Raw genomic sequence first — 21353 nt, 5'->3', positions numbered from 1 at the left:
ATGGCTCCTCGGGTACAACCAAAATTGCTTTAAATTATATAGTTATCTTTAACTATCATGTAGGCATAACATTTCTACTTATTATGCCGCCTCTATTAGGCCATGAAGTGCAAAAACCAAACACTGAAAAAAAGGTTCAGTACAACATTTTAATCATTAAATCATTTCTCATTCATGATTTACTCTTTTTTCTTTTTTCTTATCGACTGACAATTTTCAATATGCAATAAAATTTACAAAAACGGCGCAACAATTCAGTTTGGTGAGCAAAATGACATAATGTGAGATAAATGTGACATCGTGACATCAAGTGATCTATATACATGTGAGTGAAAAGGTCTATAGTAGGGGAAGAATAAATTAGAGAGGCCAATTCTCTTTAGGCTGATACTCAAGACCAACAAATTATATTCAATGGATGTATTATGTTGGACATGGTTGACTGGTCCTTTTTGTAAGTATGTCGACGTTTCGACCCTGGGACACCTTAGTTATGGGTCTCTAGCGGGTCTTCTTCAGGACGGGGGCAGATAGGAGTGGTTGCGCCTGTTGATTAAATTAAAAATTATATTAAAAACCTTCAGGTTTGGATTTCTGCACTATATTGGAGTGTTAATGAGGAAATTGGTTTTTACCAGTTCTTCAAGAGTTAGACATCCTGATGTTCTATTCCATCAGTCGGTCTTCTTATATATTGGCTGAATATCTGTGACCAAACACAGTTGTTAGAATCAGTGTAGAAGAGGGGCTCCCTGTCAACCCTCCCATCATACAACACTCACCTATTTAAGAAGGCATTAGTCTTTGTACAATCCTATTCACTGGCAGTTTGTTATTAATTGTTGGGATCCATTTATGTTAGTTTCCAATATCCTGCAATTTAAGCAATATATATGTATTATCGGTAAGTTCTATTTAGATTATGTGGGTTCTTATTAATAATGATACACAGCCAGCTCATACATTTCTTACTCACCAATAATAGCTCTGGTGATGTCTCCGTTATAATAATTAAAGCCACGATAAGTTGGTAATTCCTATGTGGCTGCTCGTGTAACATCCGGTGATTTATTGAGTCTAAAAACAAGTAAAATGCGGGGGTAATTAATGCCAGCCCCGTGGGTTAGAAAAGACGCGTTTGGGATCGAAAAGGTCGGTCTGGGTGACATCATTTACACTCACCATCACGAAGGATTGACAAAGTGCAGAGCCGGTTTCTAACGCGCGTCTGCTCTGCTGGGCGGCTTCTGTCTCTGAAGACGAGCGCTGCCCGGCGGTAAATTTTACTTCCGCATATCGTCTCGAGGACGTCGCGGTTGCTAGGTAACCACACGTTGAAGCGCGATGACTTCACAGCGTGTGTGTGTTACTGGGTGAGGCGATATTGACCCTCTCCACGTCATCGCTCGATATTTCTTAATGTTTAGGCAGTATAACGATGCTCCTTCTTAGTTTAACGTATATATTAGTGTGTCTTCGAGTAAAAGGAGCACGAGTATTCCAATAGCGGAATAAATGGCCCGTGTACTGAGGCAACATTGATATTCATAGACCTGGGGTTACTTGTGTTCAATGGAATATGCTTACTCTACATACTAAATTGGATATGCAGTGAACAGAGAAGTAAATAGTTTGTTGAAAAATGGCATTAGAGAAGTATATAATTCTCTACAGTAGATGATATCGAGCCCCAATGTCATAAGGCAATTCCGCTTTCATATAGCCACACATTTACTAACCAAAATGTCTACATTAGTGTTGTACCAACATAAACACCTAATTCTTAAACAAGACGTCTGTACCTGTAACATACTTGTACCCATTAGTACATATATCATATCAGACAGGATAACTGTTATTCTCATTTATGATTAGGGCATTACTGCAGCATCAGACAATCTGTATATATCAAAAACATGCTATATGGGAAGAGACTCCTTATACACAGATATAAGAACAATGTCGTATTGACCCCCCAGGTAAAATCAAAGCTGTCCCATTTGTCTAGCTGTTTCCTCTCGTTCGTTCAGGCCCTGTTGTACACTATTCAGGGAGTGTATCCACCTGCATTCTTTGTAGTTCAATGTTTTAACTAAGGAGCCACCCCTTGGTCCAATATTCACTTTCTCTATGACTCTCCACCTCATCTCTTCTGGTTTATGTTTATGGGTACCGTAGTGTTCAACTAACGGGGCCCCGATAGTGTTGCACCTAAGTCTGCTCATGTGTTGCAGGATTCTTGTTTTGACTCTTTGTGTTGTTTGCCCCACATATAATAGACCACATGGACAACTGATGGTATATATCACATGGGTACTATTGCAGTTGGTGAAATGTGTCAATTTGTATGTTCTGGAGTTGTGTGTGAAGCTTGATCCTTCTTGGCACAGGTCACAAGCCTTACAGTTCCCACACTTGTGATGACCAGTCATAGGGGGCAGACTTAACATACTCCGTAGGTCCTGTTGTTTTGGAGGGTCCAGAAATGCTTTAGTCACTACATCCTTGATATTTCGTCCTCGCTTAAATGCAAATAGTGGTGGTTCATTGGTCTGCAGATCGGTTGCAACTAAGTTCCAGTACTTTTTTATAGTTTTTTTAATGTCCGCACTCTTAGTGTTGAATGTAGTTACACAAACTAGGTTCTTAGTGTCATCAGTTTTGCTTTTCGGTTCAAGAAGCTGCTCCCTTGGTTGATACCAGGCACGTTTTTTCGCTTTCCTGAGCAGATTCGAAGGATATCCCCGTTTCCTTAGTCTTGACGTCAAGTCTTCAGATGCACGGAAAAAGTCATTTCTCTTGTAACAATTTTTTCTTATCCTTAAATATTGCCCATAGGGTAAATTGTCCCTTAGATTCCTGGGATGGTGAGATCCATACATCAACAGGGTATTTCTTTCCATCGGCTTACGGAATAGATCGGTGTACAATTGTCCATCTTCCACCTTGAATGTCAGATCCAGGAAGTCAATGGATTCAGAGTTATGAACCATGGTGAATTGGATGTCGTTATCACGGGCATTTAACCAGGAGAAGAATTCATTCAATTCAACTTCTGTCCCTGACCAAATCATGAGCACATCGTCGATGTATCTTTTCCATACATCGATGTTGTGTAGGTAGGGGTTATTTGGGTCATATAGATGTTGTTCTTCGTACTGGTCCATAAAGATATTAGCCAGACTTGGGGCATAGGTAGCACCCATAGCCACCCCTTTACACTGATAATAGAATTGATTTCTGAATAGGAAGAAATTTTTCTTCATCGCTATTTCCAAGATGTCAATTAGGAAATCGGTCGGTATCCAGTGTGGTCTTTCTCTTTTATCCAACGTGGTTCTGATGACTTCAATCGCAGTCTCCTGTGGGATTGACGTGTACAAAGATGACACGTCTAGTGTCACTAGCATCTGTTTCTTGTCATCAAAAGGTTGTCCCTCTAGGAGTTGTATGATATGCATGCTGTCACGTACATATGATTTGGTATGCGAGATCCATGGTTGTAGGAAGTGGTCAATGAATTTGTTGAGGGGCTCTAAAATTGAGCCACAGCCCGATACTATGGGCCTACCAGGAGGTTTCTCCAGTCTCTTATGCACCTTAGGCAATGCATATATTGTCGGGATTCTGGGTTCCCGTTGGTTCAAGAAGTCATGTTCGTGTTGACTTAGGAAACCCTTATCCAATCCATTTTTGGTAGTGATTTCAATCAGTGTTCTTATTTCAGGGGTTGGGTCTCCTCTTATCTTGATGTAACTATCCTGTACTTGGAGTTGATTGTTGATTTCGCAGACATAGTCTTGTGTATTTTGTACCACAATGGCTCCCCCCTTGTCCGCTGCTTTTATCACTATAGCATCATTGCTTGACAATCCATATAGTGCATCCTTCTCCTCCTTGCTCGTGTTATATTTTATATATCTACGTTCTTCCATTGTTTTCATGACTTCTTCTAATACCACTATCTCAAAAGCCAATATCCTCTCACTCATCATGAACGAGGCAGGTGTAAATGTTGAGATTGGTCTGAACATCGTTGCAGATCTTGTAGGGGAAGAATCGTTTTGTGTAAAGAAATATTTCAGTCTAATCTTTCTGAAAAACCTTTGTAGTTCTAGCCTTATTTGGAATGAGTCAGGTACAACCGTGGGGACAAATGACAACCCCTTAGATAGAATACTCCTTTCTACATCTGTTAGGGTATAGTCAGATAGATTGACCACCGGATCCTGGTTGTCAATTACAGCAGGATCATGACTCGGTACAATGATGTTATTTTGATGATTGTGGGTCATTAAAGGTAGTTCTAGACAGTTCGTGACAGGAGGGACTTCAGTGGGTTGTAAGGGGTTCAGTTGTTCTAAAAGTGTGGTTCGAACTGTTACACCTCTCATTTCTGATATCTGTTGTATCGGTTCTATGTTTGTAACATACTCTCCACTGTTACTTGATTTTTCTAGGATGGGGTTTCTACCTGGTGTCACCAACGATAGGTTTGTCTCCTTGTTGATATCTCCCCATGTGTATCCGGTTGGTAGAACCTGACTCGGCCTTGTGTTGGTCTCCCCCGCCCCCATCTCCTGGGGCGATCCCAATTCTGCTGTCTCCCTCCGCCCCTGTTCCCTCTCGTGGGACCCTCCCCTAAAAAAGGGTTCTGTAATTGTTGGTCTGAACTACTTGTAGATGGTTGATTGGTGTCTGGTTCTGAGCCACTTCCCCCTGATGAATTTGAGAAAGTGTAGAACCTGCGTGGCCCCTGTCTTCCCTTGTTCGTAAAAAAGCCTTGACTGTCCTGATGATAATAATCGTCAGCCAAATAGGGATATGTTACCTTTTTATCGTAGTTCTTAACGTCCTTCGCTAACTTGTCAAGTTTTCTACCAAGTGTGATTGTATTGAATTCTGTCAATGCTTTCTCAGCACGTTCCAATGCTTCCTTTGCATTGGTGAGTGCTGAGTCACCTGATATCTCGGCCTTTAGACCCAACCCCTGAAATAAGAACACTGATTGAAATCACTACCAAAAATGGATTGGATAAGGGTTTCCTAAGTCAACACGAACATGACTTCTTGAACCAACGGGAACCCAGAATCCCGACAATATATGCATTGCCTAAGGTGCATAAGAGACTGGAGAAACCTCCTGGTAGGCCCATAGTATCGGGCTGTGGCTCAATTTTAGAGCCCCTCAACAAATTCATTGACCACTTCCTACAACCATGGATCTCGCATACCAAATCATATGTACGTGACAGCATGCATATCATACAACTCCTAGAGGGACAACCTTTTGATGACAAGAAACAGATGCTAGTGACACTAGACGTGTCATCTTTGTACACGTCAATCCCACAGGAGACTGCGATTGAAGTCATCAGAACCACGTTGGATAAAAGAGAAAGACCACACTGGATACCGACCGATTTCCTAATTGACATCTTGGAAATAGCGATGAAGAAAAATTTCTTCCTATTCAGAAATCAATTCTATTATCAGTGTAAAGGGGTGGCTATGGGTGCTACCTATGCCCCAAGTCTGGCTAATATCTTTATGGACCAGTACGAAGAACAACATCTATATGACCCAAATAACCCCTACCTACACAACATCGATGTATGGAAAAGATACATCGACGATGTGCTCATGATTTGGTCAGGGACAGAAGTTGAATTGAATGAATTCTTCTCCTGGTTAAATGCCCGTGATAACGACATCCAATTCACCATGGTTCATAACTCTGAATCCATTGACTTCCTGGATCTGACATTCAAGGTGGAAGATGGACAATTGTACACCGATCTATTCCGTAAGCCGATGGAAAGAAATACCCTGTTGATGTATGGATCTCACCATCCCAGGAATCTAAGGGACAATTTACCCTATGGGCAATATTTAAGGATAAGAAAAAATTGTTACAAGAGAAATGACTTTTTCCGTGCATCTGAAGACTTGACGTCAAGACTAAGGAAACGGGGATATCCTTCGAATCTGCTCAGGAAAGCGAAAAAACGTGCCTGGTATCAACCAAGGGAGCAGCTTCTTGAACCGAAAAGCAAAACTGATGACACTAAGAACCTAGTTTGTGTAACTACATTCAACACTAAGAGTGCGGACATTAAAAAAACTATAAAAAAGTACTGGAACTTAGTTGCAACCGATCTGCAGACCAATGAACCACCACTATTTGCATTTAAGCGAGGACGAAATATCAAGGATGTAGTGACTAAAGCATTTCTGGACCCTCCAAAACAACAGGACCTACGGAGTATGTTAAGTCTGCCCCCTATGACTGGTCATCACAAGTGTGGGAACTGTAAGGCTTGTGACCTGTGCCAAGAAGGATCAAGCTTCACACACAACTCCAGAACATACAAATTGACACATTTCACCAACTGCAATAGTACCCATGTGATATATACCATCAGTTGTCCATGTGGTCTATTATATGTGGGGCAAACAACACAAAGAGTCAAAACAAGAATCCTGCAACACATGAGCAGACTTAGGTGCAACACTATCGGGGCCCCGTTAGTTGAACACTACGGTACCCATAAACATAAACCAGAAGAGATGAGGTGGAGAGTCATAGAGAAAGTGAATATTGGACCAAGGGGTGGCTCCTTAGTTAAAACATTGAACTACAAAGAATGCAGGTGGATACACTCCCTGAATAGTGTACAACAGGGCCTGAACGAACGAGAGGAAACAGCTAGACAAATGGGACAGCTTTGATTTTACCTGGGGGGTCAATACGACATTGTTCTTATATCTGTGTATAAGGAGTCTCTTCCCATATAGCATGTTTTTGATATATACAGATTGTCTGATGCTGCAGTAATGCCCTAATCATAAATGAGAATAACAGTTATCCTGTCTGATATGATATATGTACTAATGGGTACAAGTATGTTACAGGTACAGACGTCTTGTTTAAGAATTAGGTGTTTATGTTGGTACAACACTAATGTAGACATTTTGGTTAGTAAATGTGTGGCTATATGAAAGCGGAATTGCCTTATGACATTGGGGCTCGATATCATCTACTGTAGAGAATTATATACTTCTCTAATGCCATTTTTCAACAAACTATTTACTTCTCTGTTCACTGCATATCCAATTTAGTATGTAGAGTAAGCATATTCCATTGAACACAAGTAACCCCAGGTCTATGAATATCAATGTTGCCTCAGTACACGGGCCATTTATTCCGCTATTGGAATACTCGTGCTCCTTTTACTCGAAGACACACTAATATATACGTTAAACTAAGAAGGAGCATCGTTATACTGCCTAAACATTAAGAAATATCGAGCGATGACGTGGAGAGGGTCAATATCGCCTCACCCAGTAACACACACACGCTGTGAAGTCATCGCGCTTCAACGTGTGGTTACCTAGCAACCGCGACGTCCTCGAGACGATATGCGGAAGTAAAATTTACCGCCGGGCAGCGCTCGTCTTCAGAGACAGAAGCCGCCCAGCAGAGCAGACGCGCGTTAGAAACCGGCTCTGCACTTTGTCAATCCTTCGTGATGGTGAGTGTAAATGATGTCACCCAGACCGACCTTTTCGATCCCAAACGCGTCTTTTCTAACCCACGGGGCTGGCATTAATTACCCCCGCATTTTACTTGTTTTTAGACTCAATAAATCACCGGATGTTACACGAGCAGCCACATAGGAATTACCAACTTATCGTGGCTTTAATTATTATAACGGAGACATCACCAGAGCTATTATTGGTGAGTAAGAAATGTATGAGCTGGCTGTGTATCATTATTAATAAGAACCCACATAATCTAAATAGAACTTACCGATAATACATATATATTGCTTAAATTGCAGGATATTGGAAACTAACATAAATGGATCCCAACAATTAATAACAAACTGCCAGTGAATAGGATTGTACAAAGACTAATGCCTTCTTAAATAGGTGAGTGTTGTATGATGGGAGGGTTGACAGGGAGCCCCTCTTCTACACTGATTCTAACAACTGTGTTTGGTCACAGATATTCAGCCAATATATAAGAAGACCGACTGATGGAATAGAACATCAGGATGTCTAACTCTTGAAGAACTGGTAAAAACCAATTTCCTCATTAACACTCCAATATAGTGCAGAAATCCAAACCTGAAGGTTTTTAATATAATTTTTAATTTAATCAACAGGCGCAACCACTCCTATCTGCCCCCGTCCTGAAGAAGACCCGCTAGAGACCCATAACTAAGGTGTCCCAGGGTCGAAACGTCGACATACTTACAAAAAGGACCAGTCAACCATGTCCAACATAATACATCCATTGAATATAATTTGTTGGTCTTGAGTATCAGCCTAAAGAGAATTGGCCTCTCTAATTTATTCTTCCCCTACTATAGACCTTTTCACTCACATGTATATAGATCACTTGATGTCACGATGTCACATTTATCTCACATTATGTCACTTTGCTCACCAAACTGAATTGTTGCGCCGTTTTTGTAAATTTTATTGCATATTGAAAATTGTCAGTCGATAAGAAAAAAGAAAAAAGAGTAAATCATGAATGAGAAATGATTTAATGATTAAAATGTTGTACTGAACCTTTTTTTCAGTGTTTGGTTTTTGCACTTCATGGCCTAATAGAGGCGGCATAATAAGTAGAAATGTTATGCCTACATGATAGTTAAAGATAACTATATAATTTAAAGCAATTTTGGTTGTACCCGAGGAGCCATTGTTGAAACTATTACTATAATCCACTAGAAGGGCCCAACTGACTATTCCATTATGGCATTTATGTCAAATAAAGGGAAGTATTTTGTGCTTAATTGAAATTAGATCTTTCATGAAGTGTCCAGAGGATTGCCTATTCCTCACTCCTGGCCTTCCAACCAGTTTGGATAGATAGACTGATAAGAAAGCATTTCTTACTCCTAAAGTTTCAGCCGTCTCAAGTGTATGAGTGTTTACATTTGTCTGCCCCACAGAGACAGATCACTTCTAATAAGTGAGTTCTCTATCTGTCACTGATTGCGGACATACTCACTAGAGCTTTCAGTTCAGTATGGTCATAAATGTGAATACTCTTATGTTCTCAAATCAAAATGGAGTTTTTCCTACTTTCAAGAAAAGTGTCTTAAGCATGCTCTTCGATTTGTGCACGCATGTAGACATTCAAATGCAACTGCATTTCCATACAGAGTCTCAAAATCATAGATATCTTCATACCGCAGTAAGAATACATGTTGCGATTTACAAACTGCAGGCAGACCGGCCTTGTAGCACAGTGGCAGAGCACTGGTCTTGTAAACCAGGGGTCATGAGTTCAAGCCTCATCAGGGCCTTTTTATATGTGTGTTTCTGTATGTTGTTTTCAAGTCATTCTTTCTAGGAGTCACACCTTGTCTTAAGTTTGCTTATTGACAAGCTTCCCTTTCCATCTTTCATCTTATCAAGAAGACTTCATGAAAACCATTGAACCATAAACTATTGCCTCACCCCTTCCGATCGCCTGACGAACGCCTGACAAACGCCATTCTCACCCCGCCGGGCAAGCCCTGCCGGGCAAAGCCAAATAAGCCATGCATATTTAAAGTTCCTTTGAAAGGCAGAGCGAGGACTAGGACGTCTGTTCCGACTGAGTCTGCATCCACAGAAAGGATGAAATAAGGCTCTAGAAATTTCACCAAGGAGATATGAACCTCATCCCCCTTAAAATACTTTTTCTCCCAGATACCCCGGCTCTTAGTCAAATGAGGTTAATCTTCAAACCCCCACCCCCACTAACCATAAATATTCACCTCTCCTGCTGTCCATTCAATTGATACAAGGTATCTTGTACATGGAGAGAATGTGAGAAAAAGCAGAATTGCTTCATAGATTTGGTGACCTTGGATGGGTGGGCTGGATAAAGAAGTGAACTTGGTTTCCGGAAAGGGAGTATCATGATGGGAATGAGGAAAAGAGAACATGGACCACATTCACAGGTTAGAGAAATAAATGTAATAGGTTGAATGGTTTTGAAAAGCTAGCTTTGAGCAGGATTTGTTTTTTAAAATTGCAAAGAACTAAAAAAGTCAATGTGGGATTGGAGGCACAATCTGAGCAGAAAGCACCATAAGCTGCTATGGTGCAACTCTTATGTTGACTAGAAACTTTAATATGATGATGCTCTTCTTTTGATATTTCTTTGAGTTAAATTTTATTGTATGTAGCTGACACAGCACTGTTTGCAGCTCCTCAGTTTATGGTTATCCCGTGACAACAATGTATTCATCATATTTATTATTCTACAAAAGTATTTTTAAATGCACTGATGTGGTGTTTGCATGCTATGCAAGATGGTACATCATTGAATGTTTATAAGGAGCATCGCATAGGATATGTGATATTTGGCACCTGGAGGAGTCGGACACGCAGATCCTGAAAAGAAGTTAAGACTCTCTAGCAAGAGCCGTCTTTATTCTGAGTCTAATCTTTACTTTTAGTGAAATGGTTTATGAAAACCAATCAACTGCTCCAGGTGAGGCTCGAACTCACAACCTCAGCATGGCTCAGTGCAAGTACTGCTGTATAAGTACCGCGCGCTAACCGATTGCGCCACTGGAGCTCACTGTTTTGATTTCTCCCCATTTGAGCCATCTAGTGCTAACCAAGTAGATACTGCACTGCTCCATTATTCACTGTGCAAGATCGACTCACATGCTAGCATGTTATCATGACAATTAAAAATACAGTCCAAATGGAATAGATTTGATAATTCTGCTATATCGTGTGCTCTGTCTATTGAACACCCCATACATTTGCCGTTCTGACACAGTCTAGGATAAACTTATGCTTATTTTTAATTAGCACATAGTTAGAATTTCACCAAAAATGAAATATAGGCCCCCAAGGCAGACGAGGTGGCCGAGTGGTTAAGGCGATGGACTGCTAATCCATTGTGCTCTGCACGCGTGGGTTCGAATCCCACCTTCGTCGGAAAGCCATCAGACACTCTTTTGAAGGTGAGCATGTCTCGTAGTACAATTACACTCTCTTTCAAGACACTGCCATAATCTACTAGAAGGGCCCAACTGACTATTCCATTATGGCATTTATGTCAAATAAAGGGAAGTATTTTGTGCTTAATTGAAATTAGATCTTTCATGAAGTGTCCAGAGGATTGCGTATTCCTCACTCCTGGCCTTCCAACCAGTTTGGATAGATAGACTGATAAGAAAGCATTTCTTACTCCTAAAGTTTCAGCCGTCTCAAGTGTATGAGTGTTTACATTTGTCTGCCCCACAGAGACAGATCACTTCTAATAAGTGAGTTCTCTATCTGTCACTGATTGCGGACATACTCACTAGAGCTTTCAGTTCAGTATGGTCATAAATGTGAATACTCTTATGTTCTCAAATCAAAATGGAGTTTTTCCTACTTTCAAGAAAAGTGTCTTAAGCATGCTCTTCGATTTGTGCACGCATGTAGACATTCAAATGCAACTGCATTTCCATAGAGTCTCAAAATCATAGATATCTTCATACCGCAGTAAGAATACATGTTGCGATTTACAAACTGCAGGCAGACCGGCCTTGTAGCACAGTGGCAGAGCACTGGTCTTGTAAACCAGGGGTCATGAGTTCAAGCCTCATCAGGGCCTTTTTATATGTGTGTTTCTGTATGTTGTTTTCAAGTCATTCTTTCTAGGAGTCACACCTTGTCTTAAGTTTGCTTATTGACAAGCTTCCCTTTCCATCTTTCATCTTATCAAGAAGACTTCATGAAAACCATTGAACCATAAACTATTGCCTCACCCCTTCCGATCGCCTGACGAACGCCTGACAAACGCCATTCTCACCCCGCCGGGCAAGCCCTGCCGGGCAAAGCCAAATAAGCCATGCATATTTAAAGTTCCTTTGAAAGGCAGAGCGAGGACTAGGACGTCTGTTCCGACTGAGTCTGCATCCACAGAAAGGATGAAATAAGGCTCTAGAAATTTCACCAAGGAGATATGAACTTCATCCCCCTTAAAATACTTTTTCTCCCAGATACCCCGGCTCTTAGTCAAATGAGGTTAATCTTCAAACCCCCACCCCCACTAACCATAAATATTCACCTCTCCTGCTGTCCATTCAATTGATACAAGGTATCTTGTACATGGAGAGAATGTGAGAAAAAGCAGAATTGCTTCATAGATTTGGTGACCTTGGATGGGTGGGCTGGATAAAGAAGTGAACTTGGTTTCCGGAAAGGGAGTATCATGATGGGAATGAGGAAAAGAGAACATGGACCACATTCACAGGTTAGAGAAATAAATGTAATAGGTTGAATGGTTTTGAAAAGCTAGCTTTGAGCAGGATTTGTTTTTTAAAATTGCAAAGAACTAAAAAAGTCAATGTGGGATTGGAGGCACAATCTGAGCAGAAAGCACCATAAGCTGCTATGGTGCAACTCTTATGTTGACTAGAAACTTTAATATGATGATGCTCTTCTTTTGATATTTCTTTGAGTTAAATTTTATTGTATGTAGCTGACACAGCACTGTTTGCAGCTCCTCAGTTTATGGTTATCCCGTGACAACAATGTATTCATCATATTTATTATTCTACAAAAGTATTTTTAAATGCACTGATGTGGTGTTTGCATGCTATGCAAGATGGTACATCATTGAATGTTTATAAGGAGCATCGCATAGGATATGTGATATTTGGCACCTGGAGGAGTCGGACACGCAGATCCTGAAAAGAAGTTAAGACTCTCTAGCAAGAGCCGTCTTTATTCTGAGTCTAATCTTTACTTTTAGTGAAATGGTTTATGAAAACCAATCAACTGCTCCAGGTGAGGCTCGAACTCACAACCTCGGCATGGCTCAGTGCAAGTACTGCTGTATAAGTACCGCGCGCTAACCGATTGCGCCACTGGAGCTCACTGTTTTCACGTCTCCCCATTTGAGCCATCTAGTGCTAACCAAGTAGATACTGCACTGCTCCATTATTCACTGTGCAAGATCGACTCAAATGCTAGCATGTTATCATGACCAATAAAAATACAGTCCAAATGGAATAGAGTTGATAATTCTGCTATATCGTGTGCTCTGTCTATTGAACACCCCATACATTTGCCGTTCTGACACAGTCTAGGATAAACTTATGCTTATTTTTAATTAGCACATAGTTAAAATTTCACCAAAAATGAAATATAGGCCCCTAAGGCAGACGAGGTGGCCGAGTGGTTAAGGCGATGGACTGCTAATCCATTGTGCTCTGCACGCGTGGGTTCGAAGCCCACCTTCGTCGGAAAGCCATCAGACACTCTTTTGAAGGTGAGCATGTCTCGTAGTACAATTACACTCTCTTTCAAGACACTGCCATAATCCACTAGAAGGGCCCAACTGACTATTCCATTATGGCATTTATGTCAAATAAAGGGAAGTATTTTGTGCTTAATTGAAATTAGATCTTTCATGAAGTGTCCAGAGGATTGCCTATTCCTCACTCCTGGCCTTCCAACCAGTTTGGATAGATAGACTGATAAGAAAGCATTTCTTACTCCTAAAGTTTCAGCCGTCTCAAGTGTATGAGTGTTTACATTTGTCTGCCCCACAGAGACAGATCACTTCTAATAAGTGAGTTCTCTATCTGTCACTGATTGCGGACATACTCACTAGAGCTTTCAGTATGGTCATAAATGTGAATACTCTTATGTTCTCAAATCAAAATGGAGTTTTTCCTACTTTCAAGAAAAGTGTCTTAAGCATGCTCTTCGATTTGTGCACGCATGTAGACATTCAAATGCAACTGCATTTCCATACAGAGTCTCAAAATCATAGATATCTTCATACCGCAGTAAGAATACATGTTGCGATTTACAAACTGCAGGCAGACCGGCCTTGTAGCTCAGTGGCAGAGCACTGGTCTTGTAAACCAGGGGTCATGAGTTCAAGCCTCATCAGGGTCTTTTTATATGTGTGTTTCTGTATGTTGTTTTTAAGTCATTCTTTCTAGGAGTCACACCTTGTCTTAAGTTTGCTTATTGACAAGCTTCCCTTTCCATCTTTCATCTTATCAAGAAGACTTCATGAAAACCATTGAACCATAAACTATTGCCTCACCCCTTCCGATCGCCTGACGAACGCCTGACAAACGCCATTCTCACCCCGCCGGGCAAGCCCCGCCGGGCAAAGCCAAATAAGCCATGCATATTTAAAGTTCCTTTGAAAGGCAGAGCGAGGACTAGGACGTCTGTTCCGACTGAGTCTGCATCCACAGAAAGGATGAAATAAGGCTCTAGAAATTTCACCAAGGAGATATGAACTTCATCCCCCTTAAAATACTTTTTCTCCCAGATACCCCGGCTCTTAGTCAAATGAGGTTAATCTTCAAACCCCCACCCCCACTAACCATAAATATTCACCTCTCCTGCTGTCCATTCAATTGATACAAGGTATCTTGTACATGGAGAGAATGTGAGAAAAAGCAGAATTGCTTCATAGATTTGGTGACCTTGGATGGGTGGGCTGGATAAAGAAGTGAACTTGGTTTCCGGAAAGGGAGTATCATGATGGGAATGAGGAAAAGAGAACATGGACCACATTCACAGGTTAGAGAAATAAATGTAATAGGTTGAATGGTTTTGAAAAGCTAGCTTTGAGCAGGATTTGTTTTTTAAAATTGCAAAGAACTAAAAAAGTCAATGTGGGATTGGAGGCACAATCTGAGCAGAAAGCACCATAAGCTGCTATGGTGCAACTCTTATGTTGACTAGAAACTTTAATATGATGATGCTCTTCTTTTGATATTTCTTTGAGTTAAATTTTATTGTATGTAGCTGACACAGCACTGTTTGCAGCTCCTCAGTTTATGGTTATCCCGTGACAACAATGTATTCATCATATTTATTATTCTACAAAAGTATTTTTAAATGCACTGATGTGGTGTTTGCATGCTATGCAAGATGGTACATCATTGAATGTTTATAAGGAGCATCGCATAGGATATGTGATATTTGGCACCTGGAGGAGTCGGACACGCAGATCCTGAAAAGAAGTTAAGACTCTCTAGCAAGAGCCGTCTTTATTCTGAGTCTAATCTTTACTTTTAGTGAAATGGTTTATGAAAACCAATCAACTGCTCCAGGTGAGGCTCGAACTCACAACCTCAGCATGGCTCAGTGCAAGTACTGCTGTATAAGTACCGCGCGCTAACCGATTGCGCCACTGGAGCTCACTGTTTTCATTTCTCCCCATTTGAGCCATCTAGTGCTAACCAAGTAGATACTGCACTGCTCCATTATTCACTGTGCAAGATCGACTCACATGCTAGCATGTTATCATGACAATTAAAAATACAGTCCAAATGGAATAGATTTGATAATTCTGCTATATCGTGTGCTCTGTCTATTGAACACCCCATACATTTGCCGTTCTGACACAGTCTAGGATAAACTTATGCTTATTTTTAATTAGCACATAGTTAGAATTTCACCAAAAATGAAATATAGGCCCCCAAGGCAGACGAGGTGGCCGAGTGGTTAAGGCGATGGACTGCTAATCCATTGTGCTCTGCACGCGTGGGTTCGAATCCCACCTTCGTCGGAAAGCCATCAGACACTCTTTTGAAGGTGAGCATGTCTCGTAGTACAATTACACTCTCTTTCAAGACACTGCCATAATCCACTAGAAGGGCCCAACTGACTATTCCATTATGGCATTTATGTCAAATAAAGGGAAGTATTTTGTGCTTAATTGAAATTAGATCTTTCATGAAGTGTCCAGAGGATTGCCTATTCCTCACTCCTGGCCTTCCAACCAGTTTGGATAGATAGACTGATAAGAAAGCATTTCTTACTCCTAAAGTTTCAGCCGTCTCAAGTGTATGAGTGTTTACATTTGTCTGCCCCACAGAGACAGATCACTTCTAATAAGTGAGTTCTCTATCTGTCACTGATTGCGGACATACTCACTAGAGCTTTCAGTATGGTCATAAATGTGAATACTCTTATGTTCTCAAATCAAAATGGAGTTTTTCCTACTTTCAAGAAAAGTGTCTTAAGCATGCTCTTCGATTTGTGCACGCATGTAGACATTCAAATGCAACTGCATTTCCATACAGAGTCTCAAAATCATAGATATCTTCATACCGCAGTAAGAATACATGTTGCGATTTACAAACTGCAGGCAGACCATCCTTGTAGCTCAGTGGCAGAGCACTGGTCTTGTAAACCAGGGGTCATGAGTTCAAGCCTCATCAGGGCCTTTTTATATGTGTGTTTCTGTATGTTGTTTTCAAGTCATTCTTTCTAGGAGTCACACCTTGTCTTAAGTTTGCTTATTGACAAGCTTCCCTTTCCATCTTTCATCTTATCAAGAAGACTTCATGAAAACCATTGAACCATAAACTATTGCCTCACCCCTTCCGATCGCCTGACGAACGCCTGACAAACGCCATTCTCACCCCGCCGGGCAAGCCCCAAACGCCATTCTCACCCCGCCGGGCAAGCCCTGCCGGGCAAAGCCAAATAAGCCATGCATATTTAAAGTTCCTTTGAAAGGCAGAGCGAGGACTAGGACGTCTGTTCCGACTGAGTCTGCATCCACAGAAAGGATGAAATAAGGCTCTAGAAATTTCACCAAGGAGATATGAACTTCATCCCCCTTAAAATACTTTTTCTCCCAGATACCCCGGCTCTTAGTCAAATGAGGTTAATCTTCAAAACCCCACCCCCACTAACCATAAATATTCACCTCTCCTGCTGTCCATTCAATTGATACAAGGTATCTTGTACATGGAGAGAATGTGAGAAAAAGCAGAATTGCTTCATAGATTTGGTGACCTTGGATGGGTGGGCTGGATAAAGAAGTGAACTTGGTTTCTGGAAAGGGAGTATCATGATGGGAATGAGGAAAAGAGAACATGGACCACATTCACAGGTTAGAGAAATAAATGTAATAGGTTGAATGGTTTTGAAAAGCTAGCTTTGAGCAGGAATTGTTTTTTAAAATTGCAAAGAACTAAAAAAGTCAATGTGGGATTGGAGGCACAATCTGAGCAGAAAGCACCATAAGCTGCTATGGTGCAACTCTTATGTTGACTAGAAACTTTAATATGATGATGCTCTTCTTTTGATATTTCTTTGAGTTAAATTTTATTGTATGTAGCTGACACAGCACTGTTTGCAGCTCCTCAGTTTATGGTTATCCCGTGACAACAATGTATTCATCATATTTATTATTCTACAAAAGTATTTTTAAATGCACTGATGTGGTGTTTGCATGCTATGCAAGATGGTACATCATTGAATGTTTATAAGGAGCATCGCATAGGATATGTGATATTTGGCACCTGGAGGAGTCGGACACGCAGATCCTGAAAAGAAGTTAAGACTCTCTAGCAAGAGCCGTCTTTATTCTGAGTCTAATCTTTACTTTTAGTGAAATGGTTTATGAAAACCAATCAACTGCTCCAGGTGAGGCTCGAACTCACAACCTCGGCATGGCTCAGTGCAAGTACTGCTGTATAAGTACCGCGCGCTAACCGATTGCGCCACTGGAGCTCACTGTTTTCACTTCTCCCCATTTGAGCCATCTAGTGCTAACCAAGTAGATACTGCACTGCTCCATTATTCACTGTGCAAGATCGACTCAAATGCTAGCATGTTATCATGACCAATAAAAATACAGTCCAAATGGAATAGAGTTGATAATTCTGCTATATCGTGTGCTCTGTCTATTGAACACCCCATACATTTGCCGTTCTGACACAGTCTAGGATAAACTTATGCTTATTTTTAATTAGCACATAGTTAAAATTTCACCAAAAATGAAATATAGGCCCCTAAGGCAGACGAGGTGGCCGAGTGGTTAAGGCGATGGACTGCTAATCCATTGTGCTCTGCACGCGTGGGTTCGAAGCCCACCTTCGTCGGAAAGCCATCAGACACTCTTTTGAAGGTGAGCATGTCGCGTAGTACAATTACACTCTCTTTCAAGACACTGCCATAATCCACTAGAAGGGCCCAACTGACTATTCCATTATGGCATTTATGTCAAATAAAGGGAAGTATTTTGTGCTTAATTGAAATTAGATCTTTCATGAAGTGTCCAGAGGATTGCCTATTCCTCACTCCTGGCCTTCCAACCAGTTTGGATAGATAGACTGATAAGAAAGCATTTCTTACTCCTAAAGTTTCAGCCGTCTCAAGTGTATGAGTGTTTACATTTGTCTGCCCCACAGAGACAGATCACTTCTAATAAGTGAGTTCTCTATCTGTCACTGATTGCGGACATACTCACTAGAGCTTTCAGTATGGTCATAAATGTGAATACTCTTATGTTCTCAAATCAAAATGGAGTTTTTCCTACTTTCAAGAAAAGTGTCTTAAGCATGCTCTTCGATTTGTGCACGCATGTAGACATTCAAATGCAACTGCATTTCCATACAGAGTCTCAAAATCATAGATATCTTCATACCGCAGTAAGAATACATGTTGCGATTTACAAACTGCAGGCAGACCGGCCTTGTAGCTCAGTGGCAGAGCACTGGTCTTGTAAACCAGGGGTCATGAGTTCAAGCCTCATCAGGGTCTTTTTATATGTGTGTTTCTGTATGTTGTTTTTAAGTCATTCTTTCTAGGAGTCACACCTTGTCTTAAGTTTGCTTATTGACAAGCTTCCCTTTCCATCTTTCATCTTATCAAGAAGACTTCATGAAAACCATTGAACCATAAACTATTGCCTCACCCCTTCCGATCGCCTGACGAACGCCTGACAAACGCCATTCTCACCCCGCCGGGCAAAGCCAAATAAGCCATGCATATCATCCCCCTTAAAATACTTTTTCTCCCAGATACCCCGGCTCTTAGTCAAATGAGGTTAATCTTCAAAACCCCACCCCCACTAACCATAAATATTCACCTCTCCTGCTGTCCATTCAATTGATACAAGGTATCTTGTACATGGAGAGAATGTGAGAAAAAGCAGAATTGCTTCATAGATTTGGTGACCTTGGATGGGTGGGCTGGATAAAGAAGTGAACTTGGTTTCTGGAAAGGGAGTATCATGATGGGAATGAGGAAAAGAGAACATGGACCACATTTACAGGTTAGAGAAATAAATGTAATAGGTTGAATGGTTTTGAAAAGCTAGCTTTGAGCAGGAATTGTTTTTTAAAATTGCAAAGAACTAAAAAAGTCAATGTGGGATTGGAGGCACAATCTGAGCAGAAAGCACCATAAGCTGCTATGGTGCAACTCTTATGTTGACTAGAAACTTTAATATGATGATGCTCTTCTTTTGATATTTCTTTGAGTTAAATTTTATTGTATGTAGCTGACACAGCACTGTTTGCAGCTCCTCAGTTTATGGTTATCCCGTGACAACAATGTATTCATCATATTTATTATTCTACAAAAGTATTTTTAAATGCACTGATGTGGTGTTTGCATGCTATGCAAGATGGTACATCATTGAATGTTTATAAGGAGCATCGCATAGGATATGTGATATTTGGCACCTGGAGGAGTCGGACACGCAGATCCTGAAAAGAAGTTAAGACTCTATAGCAAGAGCCGTCTTTATTCTGAGTCTAAACTTTACTTTTAGTGAAATGGTTTATGAAAACCAATCAACTGCTCCAGGTGAGGCTCGAACTCAAAACCTCGGCATGGCTCAGTGCAAGTACTGCTGTATAAGTACCGCGCGCTAACCGATTGCGCCACTGGAGCTCACTGTTTTCATTTCTCCCCATTTGAGCCATCTAGTGCTAACCAAGTAGATACTGCACTGCTCCATTATTCACTGTGCAAGATCGACTCACATGCTAGCATGTTATCATGACTATTAAAAATACAGTCCAAATGGAATTGATTTGATAATTCTGCTATATCGTGTGCTCTGTCTATTGAACACCCCATACATTTGCCGTTCTGACACAGTCTAGGATAAACTTATGCTTATTTTTAATTAGCACATAGTTAGAATTTCACCAAAGATGAAATATAGGCTCCTAAGGCAGACGAGGTGGCCGAGTGGTTAAGGCGATGGACTGCTAATCCATTGTGCTCTGCACGCGTTGGTTCGAATCCCACCTTCGTCGGAAAGCCATCAGACACTCTTTTGAAGGTGAGCATGTCTCGTAGTACAATTACACTCTCTTTCAAGACACTGCCATAATCCACTAGAAGGGCCCAACTGACTATTCCATTATGGCATTTATGTCAAATAAAGGGTAGTATTTTGTGCTTAATTGAAATTAGATCTTTCATGAAGTGTCCAGAGGATTGCCTATTCCTCACTCCTGGCCTTCCAACCAGTTTGGATAGATAGACTGATAAGAAAGCATTTCTTACTCCTAAAGTTTCAGCCGTCTCAAGTGTATGAGTGTTTACATTTGTCTGCCCCACAGAGACAGATCACTTCTAATAAGTGAGTTCTCTATCTGTCACTGATTGCGGACATACTCACTAGAGCTTTCAGTATGGTCATAAATGTGAATACTCTTATGTTCTCAAATCAAAATGGAGTTTTTCCTACTTTCAAGAAAAGTGTCTTAAGCATGCTCTTCGATTTGTGCACGCATGTAGACATTCAAATGCAACTGCATTTCCATACAGAGTCTCAAAATCATAGATATCTTCATACCGCAGTAAGAATACATGTTGCGATTTACAAACTGCAGGCAGACTGGCCTTGTAGCACAGTGGCAGAGCACTGGTCTTGTAAACCAGGGGTCATGAGTTCAAGCCTCATCAGGGCCTTTTTATATGTGTGTTTCTGTATGTTGTTTTCAAGTCATTCTTTCTAGGAGTCACACCTTGTCTTAAGTTTGCTTATTGACAAGCTTCCCTTTCCATCTTTCATCTTATCAAGAAGACTTCATGAAAACCATTGAACCATAAACTATTGCCTCACCCCTTCCGATCGCCTGACGAACGCCTGACAAACGCCATTCTCACCCCGCCGGGCAAGCCCTGCCGGGCAAAGCCAAATAAGCCATGCATATTTAAAGTTCCTTTGAAAGGCAGAGCGAGGACTAGGACGTCTGTTCCGACTGAGTCTGCATCCACAGAAAGGATGAAATAAGGCTCTAGAAATTTCACCAAGGAGATATGAACTTCATCCCCCTTAAAATACTTTTTCTCCCAGATACCCCGGCTCTTAGTCAAATGAGGTTAATCTTCAAAACCCCACCCCCACTAACCATAAATATTCACCTCTCCTGCTGTCCATTCAATTGATACAAGGTATCTTGTACATGGAGAGAATGTGAGAAAAAGCAGAATTGCTTCATAGATTTGGTGACCTTGGATGGGTGGGCTGGATAAAGAAGTGAACTTGGTTTCCCGAAAGGGAGTATCATGATGGGAATGAGGAAAAGAGAACATGGACCACA

The 21353-nt window shown here is 41.0% G+C and overlaps 16 non-coding genes across 16 annotated transcripts; 11 read left to right on the top strand and 5 right to left on the bottom strand.

The window, feature by feature from the left end:
* Nucleotides 1-9254: 9254 nt before the first annotated feature.
* Nucleotides 9255-9326, top strand: TRNAT-UGU (transfer RNA threonine (anticodon UGU)). The gene has a single exon. It is a non-coding gene; the product is annotated as a tRNA-Thr (tRNA).
* A 1170-nt stretch (nucleotides 9327-10496) lies between these two features.
* Nucleotides 10497-10591, bottom strand: TRNAI-UAU (transfer RNA isoleucine (anticodon UAU)). Its single transcript has 2 exons — nucleotides 10554-10591; nucleotides 10497-10532 (listed from the first exon to the last, which is right to left on the bottom strand). It is a non-coding gene; the product is annotated as a tRNA-Ile (tRNA).
* A 289-nt stretch (nucleotides 10592-10880) lies between these two features.
* On the top strand, nucleotides 10881-10962 carry TRNAS-GCU (transfer RNA serine (anticodon GCU)). Its single transcript has one exon. It is a non-coding gene; the product is annotated as a tRNA-Ser (tRNA).
* A 592-nt stretch (nucleotides 10963-11554) lies between these two features.
* TRNAT-UGU (transfer RNA threonine (anticodon UGU)) lies at nucleotides 11555-11626 on the top strand. The gene has a single exon. It is a non-coding gene; the product is annotated as a tRNA-Thr (tRNA).
* A 1170-nt stretch (nucleotides 11627-12796) lies between these two features.
* On the bottom strand, nucleotides 12797-12891 carry TRNAI-UAU (transfer RNA isoleucine (anticodon UAU)). Its single transcript has 2 exons — nucleotides 12854-12891; nucleotides 12797-12832 (listed from the first exon to the last, which is right to left on the bottom strand). It is a non-coding gene; the product is annotated as a tRNA-Ile (tRNA).
* Nucleotides 12892-13180: 289 nt separating this feature from the next.
* Nucleotides 13181-13262, top strand: TRNAS-GCU (transfer RNA serine (anticodon GCU)). The gene has a single exon. It is a non-coding gene; the product is annotated as a tRNA-Ser (tRNA).
* A 589-nt stretch (nucleotides 13263-13851) lies between these two features.
* Nucleotides 13852-13923, top strand: TRNAT-UGU (transfer RNA threonine (anticodon UGU)). Its single transcript has one exon. It is a non-coding gene; the product is annotated as a tRNA-Thr (tRNA).
* A 1170-nt stretch (nucleotides 13924-15093) lies between these two features.
* TRNAI-UAU (transfer RNA isoleucine (anticodon UAU)) lies at nucleotides 15094-15188 on the bottom strand. Its single transcript has 2 exons — nucleotides 15151-15188; nucleotides 15094-15129 (listed from the first exon to the last, which is right to left on the bottom strand). It is a non-coding gene; the product is annotated as a tRNA-Ile (tRNA).
* Nucleotides 15189-15477: 289 nt separating this feature from the next.
* Nucleotides 15478-15559, top strand: TRNAS-GCU (transfer RNA serine (anticodon GCU)). The gene has a single exon. It is a non-coding gene; the product is annotated as a tRNA-Ser (tRNA).
* Nucleotides 15560-16148: 589 nt separating this feature from the next.
* TRNAT-UGU (transfer RNA threonine (anticodon UGU)) lies at nucleotides 16149-16220 on the top strand. Its single transcript has one exon. It is a non-coding gene; the product is annotated as a tRNA-Thr (tRNA).
* A 1202-nt stretch (nucleotides 16221-17422) lies between these two features.
* On the bottom strand, nucleotides 17423-17517 carry TRNAI-UAU (transfer RNA isoleucine (anticodon UAU)). The gene is made up of 2 exons: nucleotides 17480-17517; nucleotides 17423-17458 (listed from the first exon to the last, which is right to left on the bottom strand). It is a non-coding gene; the product is annotated as a tRNA-Ile (tRNA).
* A 289-nt stretch (nucleotides 17518-17806) lies between these two features.
* On the top strand, nucleotides 17807-17888 carry TRNAS-GCU (transfer RNA serine (anticodon GCU)). Its single transcript has one exon. It is a non-coding gene; the product is annotated as a tRNA-Ser (tRNA).
* Nucleotides 17889-18477: 589 nt separating this feature from the next.
* Nucleotides 18478-18549, top strand: TRNAT-UGU (transfer RNA threonine (anticodon UGU)). The gene has a single exon. It is a non-coding gene; the product is annotated as a tRNA-Thr (tRNA).
* Nucleotides 18550-19591: 1042 nt separating this feature from the next.
* Nucleotides 19592-19686, bottom strand: TRNAI-UAU (transfer RNA isoleucine (anticodon UAU)). The gene is made up of 2 exons: nucleotides 19649-19686; nucleotides 19592-19627 (listed from the first exon to the last, which is right to left on the bottom strand). It is a non-coding gene; the product is annotated as a tRNA-Ile (tRNA).
* Nucleotides 19687-19975: 289 nt separating this feature from the next.
* TRNAS-GCU (transfer RNA serine (anticodon GCU)) lies at nucleotides 19976-20057 on the top strand. The gene has a single exon. It is a non-coding gene; the product is annotated as a tRNA-Ser (tRNA).
* Nucleotides 20058-20646: 589 nt separating this feature from the next.
* On the top strand, nucleotides 20647-20718 carry TRNAT-UGU (transfer RNA threonine (anticodon UGU)). The gene has a single exon. It is a non-coding gene; the product is annotated as a tRNA-Thr (tRNA).
* The last annotated feature ends 635 nt before the right edge of the window (nucleotides 20719-21353 follow it).

The sequence above is a fragment of the Lissotriton vulgaris genome, unplaced genomic scaffold (genome assembly GCF_964263255.1).
Source record: "Lissotriton vulgaris unplaced genomic scaffold, aLisVul1.2 SCAFFOLD_1673, whole genome shotgun sequence".
In the NCBI taxonomy this organism is placed as follows: Eukaryota; Metazoa; Chordata; class Amphibia; order Caudata; family Salamandridae; genus Lissotriton; species Lissotriton vulgaris.
The sequence above is the reverse complement of the archived record's forward strand: the minus strand, read 5'-3'. Positions and strand labels throughout refer to the sequence as shown.